The sequence below is a fragment of the Patiria miniata genome, unplaced genomic scaffold (assembly GCF_015706575.1).
Source record: "Patiria miniata isolate m_02_andy unplaced genomic scaffold, ASM1570657v1 HiC_scaffold_9, whole genome shotgun sequence".
In the NCBI taxonomy this organism is placed as follows: Eukaryota; Metazoa; Echinodermata; class Asteroidea; order Valvatida; family Asterinidae; genus Patiria; species Patiria miniata.
The window spans coordinates 28,029,107-28,041,440 of NW_024037076.1; positions in this window are offsets into that span (position 1 = coordinate 28,029,107).

Consider the following 12,334-nt stretch of genomic DNA (forward strand, 5'->3'; position numbering starts at 1 on the left):
CTAGTTATAAATTAAACTGTTTTGTACTTTTTGAGCAAAATAGTAAAGGAAATCAATATAAAACTTTTTAGGGTTAAATGTCTTTGTCATTTCTCACCTGAATGATTTAGACCTGTGGGTGCACTTTTTTTTCCATTAAGTTATTACTTTCTTAAGCGAGGTTCCAATTAACGCATGAGATGTTGACTGGGAAAAAAAGGTCGTGTACGTGGCAGATGAAATGAGATTTTTTTCTGTGGTATGCATATTGCAGATGTCAGAATGAAAATGAACTTTCAATAGCCATCTGCAGACAGATTACAATGAATAACACATACTAATGGAAACAACATTAGTGCCTCTAGTAAATTACTTCCATGCAATTATCATTAATGGGACTATAGTGCCTGGTGGTGGGTATTTTTTGTTCTTAAACCCTGGGGAGCTAGCTAGAGTGCAGTATATGTAAGGTATGCATGTATTCAACATTAAATTTAACCTCATAAGAGCCACATATTCTTGGCCTGGGGTATCAATGTAGCCTATTCCTGCCAAAATTACATTAAAACAATACTGCTTTTTTCACGGTATTAAAAGAGAAGGAATTCCAGCAAACAATTGGAAGTCATTTCCAGGTGGCAATTGAGGACAAGGCCAATTAGACGGCACTTTTTAAATGTCAAAAATGGAGAAAACATGAAAACATTTGTGCAGATACAACTGTGCACAAGCATCTCTACCAAAACTAAGTAATTTTGTTAATGCAATACTTGAAAATGCACCTTTGTGTCCCCTTTAACGTTATTTTCAATTTTCATTTGCCAAGGGTATTTCGGTGCCTTTTATTTTTTTGTTTTTTTATGCTAATACAATTTACATATTCCTGAGCAAGAGTGTGATCTCATTTCAGGCAGAAACCTCAATGTTAAAGCTATTTCAGCACCAACAGTTGCCAGAATTTTGGATATTTTGCAGTCGTAAATTTTCTTTTCTTTGGTGCTTCATTGTTGTTTCAGTACAAGACAATGAGCAACCTATTCTGCCTGCCTATTTCTGCCTGAAATGAGATCACACTTTTGCCAATGAGCAAACTATTCTCATAAATGTTTTCAGTGAGCAAATGCTTGGGCCTTATGATTTGAACAGAAAGCCCCTTAACTGAACAGTGTCTTCCTGAAATGACATCATAGCATTAGCTGCCTCAGTTGTCAGGAAAAGCATGGACGTTTGTAAATGTTTAAAGAGAGCACTTTTCAATAAAATTAACCAAAAAGGGATGTCGAATAGTTTTCATACATTTTAAAAGGAGCAGAAGGTTGCACAAAATATGTTCCCAAGTAAAATTCATCTCAGGAACCCTTTAACGGTGGAATGAAAAGTTTTCTTTTGCCCATTGACAAGAACTACAGTCGATTAATCTTATTACGCATTGGGGCCTTTGGAATTGGGAAAGATTGGTATGAACTTGAACAAACTTTTAAAAAAAATTCAGATATACAAGTAAAGCATCTTGCCCATGGACACATGTGGGCTGACTCTGATCCTAGCCTTGTGTAGACTCTTCATTTTGCAGATTCCACAATCAACATACAGGAATAATGCGACAACTGGACCATGAACCTCTGCATATCACAGGCACCACCCACAGATCGAAGCAGTATTTTTATGACAACTTATCAAAAGCAAAACTTTTGAAAATGAAAACAGGACAGACCACCTGGATGCCGACCAAAAAAAACCCTGCGGTCGAAAAAAAGTCGGGGTTTTACTGTCGTTGCTCAGGAAGTAACAGATCCTTGCTTTGTGGCCGTTTTTTTTTTTTATTGAAATGCAAAGTGTCTGTGACATCCTTCCTCAATGCTTGGGGGAAGCAGAGTTATCATGAGATTGTGAATTATTAAAGTAAAAAGGGGATACTGACCCACAATGAAAAGAGAAACTGGCACGTACACCATTCCTGAAAGGTGTGCCAACCTAGGAACTGAAACCCATATCTTGTAAATTTAAATGTTCAAAGTGGATCCTTACTTCCACACTAAAAAAATCTGTACACAATCCAACCAACACCTATAACTAAACCGTGGCCGGCAAAGCTTTTCATAACAACTAATTAGGCCCCTACATCTACATGTATAGGCCTATTACATTTCTTTCCCAAGGGTATACCCAAATGTTCAACCTTAGAATTCAATGGGTCTTGAATACAATACAAATAATTGAATAATTGAATGCATAAATTGAATACACTGTGCAAATTAAACACATTCATAAATACCTGAGACAGTTTATCCATTCCTATTAATTGGTCGAGAGCCCATCACGTGGGTGGTTTTAACTATCTGGTAAAACACCGCTGCGTTCTGCGCCACTATGCACAGTACATGCCACGTGCATGCCAATCTCGAGTCCATAAAAGGAGATTTTTAGCAATACGCGCAAGAGGCACATACCATAGACATGGCCAGAGCAGTGTTTCACAAAACATGAAGTAAACAAAATTGTTGGAAATTTGTGAATTTTTGACTTGTTTTGCCTTTTTGACCGAAAGATATTTATGAATGGAACAGAAATGTGCTCGGCCGGTATTAAACAAGTAAGTTTATAGCCGGCTAGGGCTCTGGATGCTGATAATGGCCCGAGCCAAAAGCCATATTAATTCCCTTAATAAAAAGTACATGCTTACGCAGGACAAAAAACATGGATATAATACTACAAAAGAAAATTTGGTTTCAGAAAACCCACTAAATGTTTGTACACATTGCTGATTAAGGCAATAGTGAGAAAAAAAACAGAAACAGTACTGATCAAATGTTTTCACAGAGTACACACTTGAATGATGTTGAAGAATTTATGTTTTACAATTGTTCATACAAACTATTTCATACAACTAGTGTAACAGCAGAACTATTTTTTGCAAACTCTTCAAAAGCCACAAAAGTTGACAAATTTTATCCGTCTTGAAACACAGGACAAGCAGTTATACTTCCGATGGTAATGGGATGTGTACACGTCTCAATCCAGGCCAGCTGGTGTTCTAAAACAAACATTTGCTTCATCTAATAATCAATAAAATATTACTCATGCGATGAGCAAGGGCATACATATAGAAAAAACAACAACCATGTGGTAACTGGGCTATGCGCACATGTACATGTACATACACAGTAATTCATTAGGATGAGTACAGGGCATGCATGTAATAAGTTCTTTCAATGTGCCATGTGCGGGTACACAGGTAGACAAGACTCATTTTTGTTCATCCTCAAGCAAGTTTGAAACAGGAAACGCAGCGTGACCCACAGTCAATCAAAGAGACAAAAAAATTTTATACACACAAAAATTTGACTATTTTCAAATGCTTCCTTTGTACAACATAACAGATGAAAGCTTTGAAAAGGTCAAAAGCGAATAGACACTAGATCATTCCAATGTCGGATCAGATTGTGAAGCCAGGTGAGCGTATCAAAGGCAACGGTCATAATTCAGTTACAACTGAATTAAAACCAATGATGAAATCAGGCAGCGCTTGAGAGTAAACATGTTAAAAAGGTTTGAAGGGGTTTTTTTTCAATATTTTCCAGAAAATTTTTAGAAAATTTTTTGGAAGCCTGCACAAAAAGGGCATTTCAGGGAAAATATTTATACCTTTTTTTTATTACGAGATATATTGGATTATTTCAGAAAAAAAATTATTTTGATTCCCTGAATCTTAGTGGATATTCGAAACCTGCATCATTTACTTATAGGCAGCGGGTGACTAATCGAGCATCTCCCAGGGTATGGTAAATGTACATTCGCATGCTCACTTCCTGTTGCACTTTTGGGGAGGGGTTGGTTGGCACGGTTTGACAAATTATCCACATTGGGTTGTACTGAAAGATGATGGATGGTTAGGAAGGAGACGTCTGGGTTATAGGCTTATACTTTCTAGCTCATCAAAGCCAAGGCAATTAAGTAGCACTGGGGAGTTAATTAAGGGTTTTCAATCGTGGGTCTGGCTGTCTTCTTTTTGTTCTTTCGTTTTCAAGTTTTACTGAGGGAATAAATGTGTGCTTGAGAGGTATCAAACACTAAGACTGGTTGGAGTCTGGATGCTGATAATTACCCAAGCCGAAAGTAAGGGTAATTATCAGCATCCAGTTCCAGACTCCAATCAGTCTGAAAGATAGTGTTTATAATACCGACCAAGCACATATTTATTCCCATTCATATACCTTTTTAAATAATGAAAGGTTTGTGGAAACACCATGTGCGAATAATTTCTCAACTAAGAGAATGGTTCTGAAAAGAACCAGAGGTATAAACTCGACGTTCCGGTCAGTATGCTCTGACCGTCTTCAGGAGAGTGCATACTGACCGGAACGTCAAGTTTATACCTCTGGTTCTTTTCAGAACCATTCTCTTAGTTGAGAAATTATTCGCACATGGTGTTTCCACAAACCTTTCATTATTTAGTATCTCCAACATGCAAAGCCTCAAATCTTACTTATATACCTTTTTGTTCAAAAAATCAACACTTTTTGGTCCAAAAGGCACTCCTTTAGTTATATAATGGAATGTCCAGCTCGCGAGTAAGACATAAACAACTCTTTTTATGGAGATTGACGCACATCAAACGTAATGCGCAATGTGGCGCAGAATGCAGCTGTGCCGGTGTGTTGTTAATTTAGGACTATGAAATATTGACTCACTGGTAGTACTGCCCATGCCTACGTGAAGATTGTGAAAACGATCAACCAATAAAACAGTAAAAGGCACTGGATTTCATAGGAGTCCCAATTTCATGTGACTGGAAAAGTGTTGAAGACCAGCCAGCCATGTCTTTAACATCTGTTTAAGACCGGCCACCTAACGGGCTCTCGACCAATGGGAATGGGTCTTAGGTATTTATGAATGCCCCATTGCAATACCAAATGATCACTGTACTGTGTGTAAAAAAGAAGGGTTTGTTAAAGATAATTGGGTTTGTTTGTTATCAGAAAATCACCTTAAATGTAATGTTGTGTTAACTGTAGTTGGTTTTTTTTTTCCCGTTGTATTTAATTCTCTCACCTTTCCTTAGTTTTCGTTGTTTCAAGAATAAAATTTTACCGTCTAGAAAAAAAAGGGCAGTTAAAAAAAAACATTTGGTTTGTTTGCTTCTGAATTATTTCCATTATTTTGTGTTATTGTCTGGACAAAAAAAAAACCAGGCATTAAACCATGCATTTAAAGCAGCAAAAACCCACCAGCATCAAGTTGACTTATTATCGATAACGACTGAACCAACTTGGAAGTGGTAAAATTCAAAAGACCTTGATCCAATCTCACTTGACCTGTCATATCATGACAATGAGATTGATATCAGGCACCAGCAATTATACGATCTGACCTCATTTCATCCATGCATGGGGTCTCAGTGTTGGCCATTTTGTACAAAGCATAAGTAAATAAACAGAAAGATCTAGATAGGAGGCACTGAGTTTCACTGGCTGAAAAAAAAATTGACTGGCCTGACTGGCATCCCCCACTTTGAAGGCTTGTTTTGTTTTGTATGTGAAAGGGAATATACATCATTTGCTTTTGCTGTAATTTTCAGAAATGGATGAAATTGGGGGGTTGGAAATATATAGCAAATACAGTTACACTGACTTTTTTGAGGTTTTGGGTTCGAAAATGTTATAAAAACCAAGAAAAACAATCATTTTCCTGTAGTCTGGTTCCCTGACTCCATATAAGAAGAAACAGAGCAGTTTACATACATTGGGGAATTGTAAGGTCAGGGAACCAGTCTAGCTGGCTCGTACCCGTTAATAGGTTTGTAATCGATTGCAAACAAGTGCGATGGTCGATTGGGGCCAGTATTTAGAAAAAAAACAGTTTTTTCCAACGCTGATCGGCCGATCAGCGTTGGAAATTGATACAAAAATACCACTTTTCTTGAAAATGACAGTATACCAGGTGCCATTATTTTACAGGATGCTTTACACTGTCATTCACTAACAGTCCAGCAAGGTATTTCAAAATGATTTGGTTGTTTTATTTTTTGATGTTTGCAAATGTTGTATTTTCCCTTTAAGGCTCAGATTTCCAAATAAGTGAAGTGCTGAATCCAATCGAAGCCCCACACTGGGTCGTCGAAAGTAGCACATGTATGTGTTGTTGAAAAGAATTCTTTTTCCAGAATATATAAATTTGAAAATGCAAGAAAACGGCTTGATAGAGTAAGTTCAAGACAGGGTCTGTAACATTGCTAACAGCTGATAAAAAAGTGACTATTTTAGATTTTGGGTTATGATAAACATAAAAAAAAAGCATATTAGCTAAAATCTTAAAGGGAATATACAACATTTGCAAACATCGGAAAACAAAACTACCAAATTTTTTATGAAATACCTTACTAGGATGTTCGTAAATGAAAGTCTAAAGCAGCCTGTACAATTATGGCACCTGGTGTGAAGTCATTTTCAAGAAAAGCGGTATTTTGTATAAATTTCCAACGGTGGTCAGCCGACCACCGTTGGAAAAACCTAACTATTTTTCAACTACTGCTCCAAATTTACCTTTTTTTTCAGTTCAAATTTTTTTTGCTATTGGTTACATGTTCATGAACGGGTGCAGGCCAGCTAGATTGGTTTCTGTACCTAACAATTTTCCGGCATCTATAAATTTTAGTGGAGTCAGGGAACCAGACTACTTGAACATTTTTCGTTTTTCTTGTTTTTTTACAGCATTTTCAAACACAAACCTTCACACTTGTCAGTGTAACAATATTTGATCTTTTATACTAACCCCTCAAATAGTTCATTTCTGAAATTTACAGCAAAAGCCAATGATGTACATTCCCTTTAAAAAGGACAAGTTGATCCTGAAAAAAGAAATATGGGAACAGTGGTAGGAGCTTTTCAATGTTCAACTCCTTGAGGTAGTGTTCCTTCCTCCATGGTGTAACCAAACAAAATTCAGTTGTAGACCTCATAGTTCATTCAAGGTCCCCGGTTCAATAGTAGTGTTTGAATAGTTCAGCACAATTCAGGAGGCACAACAAATAATACATTTTTTTTCAAGCCTAGTTTGTTTATTCAAGTGTTTCAAGGTGAGTTTTCTTATCAACCTATGGATTAATTTGGATTCTGAATTGTCACTGATGAGTGTCCTTACGTGAGATTGCACACTATTGACCTTAACGGTCAGAACTTGACAGGTTATGGTCAAACAATTAACTGAGGACACAATTGATGACCAATGCTTTGCATGACCAACCTTCAGGCTAAACATACAACACACCTTTGTTTTTGATGTCCTTTCAAGAATACAGCACTGATATAAAAGTAAGTGTACTAGACGATAAACAAGGCACGTTTTGACACAATCTTGAATTTTCTTCTGCAATACAAACTGAGGCCTACATGTATGGCATATGTTAAATACAAACACTAACAATGATTTTGTCTGATGTCATCTACTATTTCTATAATCAGATGGAATGCAGAATGAGAAAAAAATATCATAATGCATGATATATTTCTCGAATGAAAACAAATTCAAATGCACCCGTCAAGTTTGCAAGCCAATAACTAAAAAGACTGGCATGCACTATAGGCCAAGGTCCACTGCCATTGCGGACATGCACTTGGTCACGTAGACCACACAGGCCACAGGGGGTCATTGTGTGCGTCACAGGCATCAGCAGACACTGAATAATAATGCAGGCAGTGCAACTGCGCAACGCTAAATATTTATGTCCCATTCCGTCCTTGCCCTTACCTATGTGAATTCATTATTATAGGCCTGGCGCCCAACCATTTCTGCAGTTCATCTGCAGTTCAGCGCTTCATGACTAAAAGCACTTTACCGGTACCTTTGGGTTCCGTACAGTAACCTTTGGTACATTGTATCAGAAGCTAAAAATATTTGACACTAATTCCTGAATTTATGTAATTACTGTTAGATCTTTGAGGGTTGCTCCTCATAAAAGGCCTTTCAAAAGGAGAAAGGGGCTTCTTTGTTTACAGGAGATTTTTTTAAAAATTGGTGGTGTATATGGTCATATCAGTTGAAAATTAAAAGTGAAATATCACATGAATTAAGATAATGTCTCAATTAAGATACCCTTTAGCTCAAATTCTGTGGAAAACCATTGAGATTTTTGTCAGCTATACAGAAAAAAATACCCCCCAAAAAACTCTCGTTTTGCTACTCTGCTCTTCAGACATTGAGGCTCCATGCAGCTAGACTCCACAGATGAGTGTGCTATACAAATGATTCTACGGGTCTAGGAATAGACTCTGTGGGCGTACATGTACTCGAAATTCCATTTTTTAGTGACCCGCTAACAGTGTTCTCAGGTTGCCGATTATGAAGGCCCAAGTGCGCGTAGTTAGTGCCATCTGGCGACAACTCTAGATGGGAGATGCCACATTAAGAGCGCAGAGTAAAAAGAAATGAAAACTCATTATCTTAGGTAAATAATTTATATTCCGGAACCTCTACAAAACTGGTAAAGACAAGCCCACTCTGTGATTGCGTGCAATTTTCTTTTTTATGCATTATACAGCTGAATGAGTGCTGTCAATGTGCACAAAGCAATAATTCAAGTTGCCGTAGCGACCTTAGTCAGCCATCTTTGTTCTTGAGGTTCTTTATCAGCTATAGTCTCTTATAGTTGGGAGTGAAAATCTTGTTTGCAAACACTGTTTGTGTGTTGGTTCTCGTCATTCCAAACCCCGTTCTACGGGGTGTGAATAAGCCCTGTGGGTCTGAAACAGACTATACTGACACAAAAAAAAGGTTTTTGACATTCGTCTGGGGAACAGACAATAGCGCAGCATGGGTGCATGTATTCACACTGAAAATTGGGCCAACAGTGAACTTCTGGCCCATTGCCCCCCAAAAGGGGGCAAATTAGAGGCTGCAGGACCCTGTCAAACAATATCACAGTGAATTTTTCAATTGTTATTGGGCCTTTTTCAACCCCACCCCCTATAAAAACCCCACCCGCCATCTGTCGGTGGCGGCGCTGTTAAAAAAAACGACGATTATGCACACCAACGGCCAATATACCGTGCTTTTCAGGGCGATCCATGATGCCACAAAAAAGGGCAACACTTCTTTTTAAAAAAGGGCACTTGGTAAGAAAAAAAGGGCACTTCTTAAAAAAAAAAGGCACTCTTTACAAATTATTGAGGGGGTAAGCCCGTTAAAAAAAGGGTATTTGAATGGGAAAAGGCAGTCTTTACAAAATATTGGGGGGGAAATTCCCAAATCCACCCCCCCCTTCCAACTTTAAAAAGGGGGGGGGGGGGACTTGTTGATATCATATCGTTTATTCCCCCCCCCCCCCACACTTTTTTTGTCCCTGAATAAAAATTGTAGCCTATAGCTCAGAATAGCTGATCCAATGACTCCAAACTTGAAAATGCTGTTTAAAAAATGATCTCTTGCTCAAAAAAAATTGGTTTTAGTGGTCAGAAATTGCCTATGATTGCACCACAGAGCGTCTAGAATCCAAAATTGTTTAGGGCTTTGCGCTCGCATTAGAGCTCATCCAGGTATGTCCCCCTACTTTTGAGAAGATATTGACGTCCTTGTTACATGTTTCCACTTGGCTGGGTTTTAAGCTGCACTGATTGGTTTTCGGACAGGACCAGCACAAAAAAAACATAAAATCGAGAATGTCATTTCAACCCCATTCTCCTTCCCCGGCCCCTCGCCTGCCTAAACTGCCTTGAAAAGCTCAATTATTTGTCAAGCGTGGCTTCAAAAACGCTGTTCAAATGTAATCCGGCAGCACAGATCGACTTCATCGTGCAAACACACCGACAGTGTTTTCTTTCTCCCCCATTTAGTGCCTCATAGAATAACAGCATGCTCAGACTGGGTGGTGATGACAACATGACGGCTGTAGTTTAAGGCCATTGTGGAGAAAGGTCCTTCTCCTAAAAATAAAAAAGAAATAAATACCTAGCCTAGCACTTGCCTTGTTGGCAGTGAACTCTGCTGACCAATACATGATGAGGAAAGCTTCCCTCCGGGAATGGCAAAGGCTGTATTAAATGATTTGGTGACGCCTTGATTATTCTTCTCTTTTTATCGACACTTTAAAATTGCTGCATGCTTCAATTATGCAGGAGACATCAGTACAATAAGTCATGGAAAACAAAAGAGTTTAATGAAACAAAAGAAACGAAGACAGTTCACTAGTACTTCAAATTGAAATTATGCATATTTATGTTTGAGGGAGAGGAAACTGGAGATATTTACAAGACTGTTTTTTCAATTTCTTTACGGGTCAAAGTAGTAGGTCTAAGTGATTAACACTCTTTTCACATTTTACTCTCCTTCCCCTCGTCTGCCTAAACTGCATTGACAAGCTCGATTATTTTTTAAGCGTGGCTTCAAAAACGTTGTTCAAATGTAATCCGGTGGCAAGGCGGATCGACTTCATTGTGCAAACACAATGACAGTGTTTTCTCCCCCATTTATAGTGTCTCATAGAATAACAACATGCTGCGTGGAGTGCTGTGGCCTCGTGGTTATAAGGGCACTGGATTCGTGGTCTGCGGGTAAAGCTGCAGGTTGTGGGTTCGAGTCCAGCCTGGGGTCATGTTGCGTGTGCCCTTGGGCAAGGCACCTTGTCACTCCTTGCTTCTCTCCACACAGGAGTAAACGGGTACCTGTGAGGGCAGAGATGGTTATTGTGATTGAATTAGCTTCCTTGTATTGCGCCTAACAGGCTACATCGAGCTGTATACTCCCAGGGAGCTGAGATGGTATTTGGAATGTTTCATGTGCCCAATGAGCAGAGGTAATAATGATGTAGCGCCTTGAGCACCAGTCCTGGTGGATACGTGCGCTTTATAAAAACCCAGTGTTATTTTTATGCTCAGGCCGGGTGGGTATGTCTACAGAAGACCATGGTCGAGAAAGGTCCTTCACCTAAAAATAAAAAAGAAATACATATCTAGCCTAGCACTTGCCTTGTTGGCAGTGAACTCTGGTGATCAATACATGATTAGGAAAGCTTCCCTCCGGGAATGGCAAGGCTATATTAAATGATTTGGTAATGCTTTCATTATACCTCTCTACTTAGCGACGCATTGATGCGTGGTTAAATTAAGCAGAAGACATCAGCACGATGATTATGGAAAACAAATTAGTTTAATAAAACAAAACAAAAAAAGGCAGATCACTTGTATGTTGAATTGAGATAATGCATGTTTACATTTGAGGGAGAGGACACCTCAGGTATTTACAAATACAAGATTACTTTTTTTTTTCCATTTCTTTGCAGGTTAAAGCAACTGCTTGTTTCACGTTCTTTTTACATTTTATAATCTAGAAGAAAATGTAAGAAAGTAAACACTATGGGCCTCGCTGCACTGAACTGAAATTCTACATCATTGCTTTCATCTATTTCTTTAATCATGCAAGAGAAATACAAATACACAATATTTTGCAGAGAGAGAAAGAAATTGTAAGGCTACCATGCAAAATCTAAGTAAATGCATGGAGAAAACATATAAGTACAACTATACAGGAAATTGAATTTTGGTTATGTGTGACTATACAGCGCGTCTCAAAATACTCGCAACTTTTTTGGCGAGGCTCTAGCGTCGGCACGGAAACACACGTACGGCCATTTTGTTTATACCATTTTAAAGCTTGGAATCTGAATTTATCCCTGACAAGTTTTGGATTGATATTTAAAAGAGTTTTTGAATTATTCGTGTTCAAATAAAGGCATGTCGAAAACAAACTAAACCGATTTCAAGGAAAATCGATGATGCGGCACATCAGATGCAAATTTTTTGTGTCACACTTTGAGCGCACTTTTTGAATAGGTACCCCGGTACATACTTGCACGTGAATTTCAAAACTGAACTTGAAACGAAAAACAACATTGTGAATTCATTTAAGGTGTAGTCTATATGTGCATCGAAAGGGTAGGAAACACAGAAAGTGAAAGGCAACGAGAATGTCACATCATGAACATGATGAACCATTTCCTGTTGAGTTTGTTTTTGACATGCCTTTATTTGAACACGAATCAGTTCAAAACCCTTTTGAAGATCAAACCAATACTTAACAGGGATAAAGTAAAGATTCCGAGCTTTAAACTTATATAAAAATAATGGCGGTACGTGTTTCTGCGGCGACACTAGAGCCTTGCAAAAAAATGCTGCGAGTATTTTGGGACGCGCTGTACGTATGTGTGATGAATGTATTCATTCTCTGCAGCTCCTGTGAAATTAGTTGTCAGACACACAGTTAACTTCTATTCCCAGTCATGGGCGTCGCGAGGGGGGGGGGGGGGCAAGGGGAAGCGCTTGCCTCCTCCCCCCCTGGAAAAAAACAAAAACAAAACAGAAAAGGA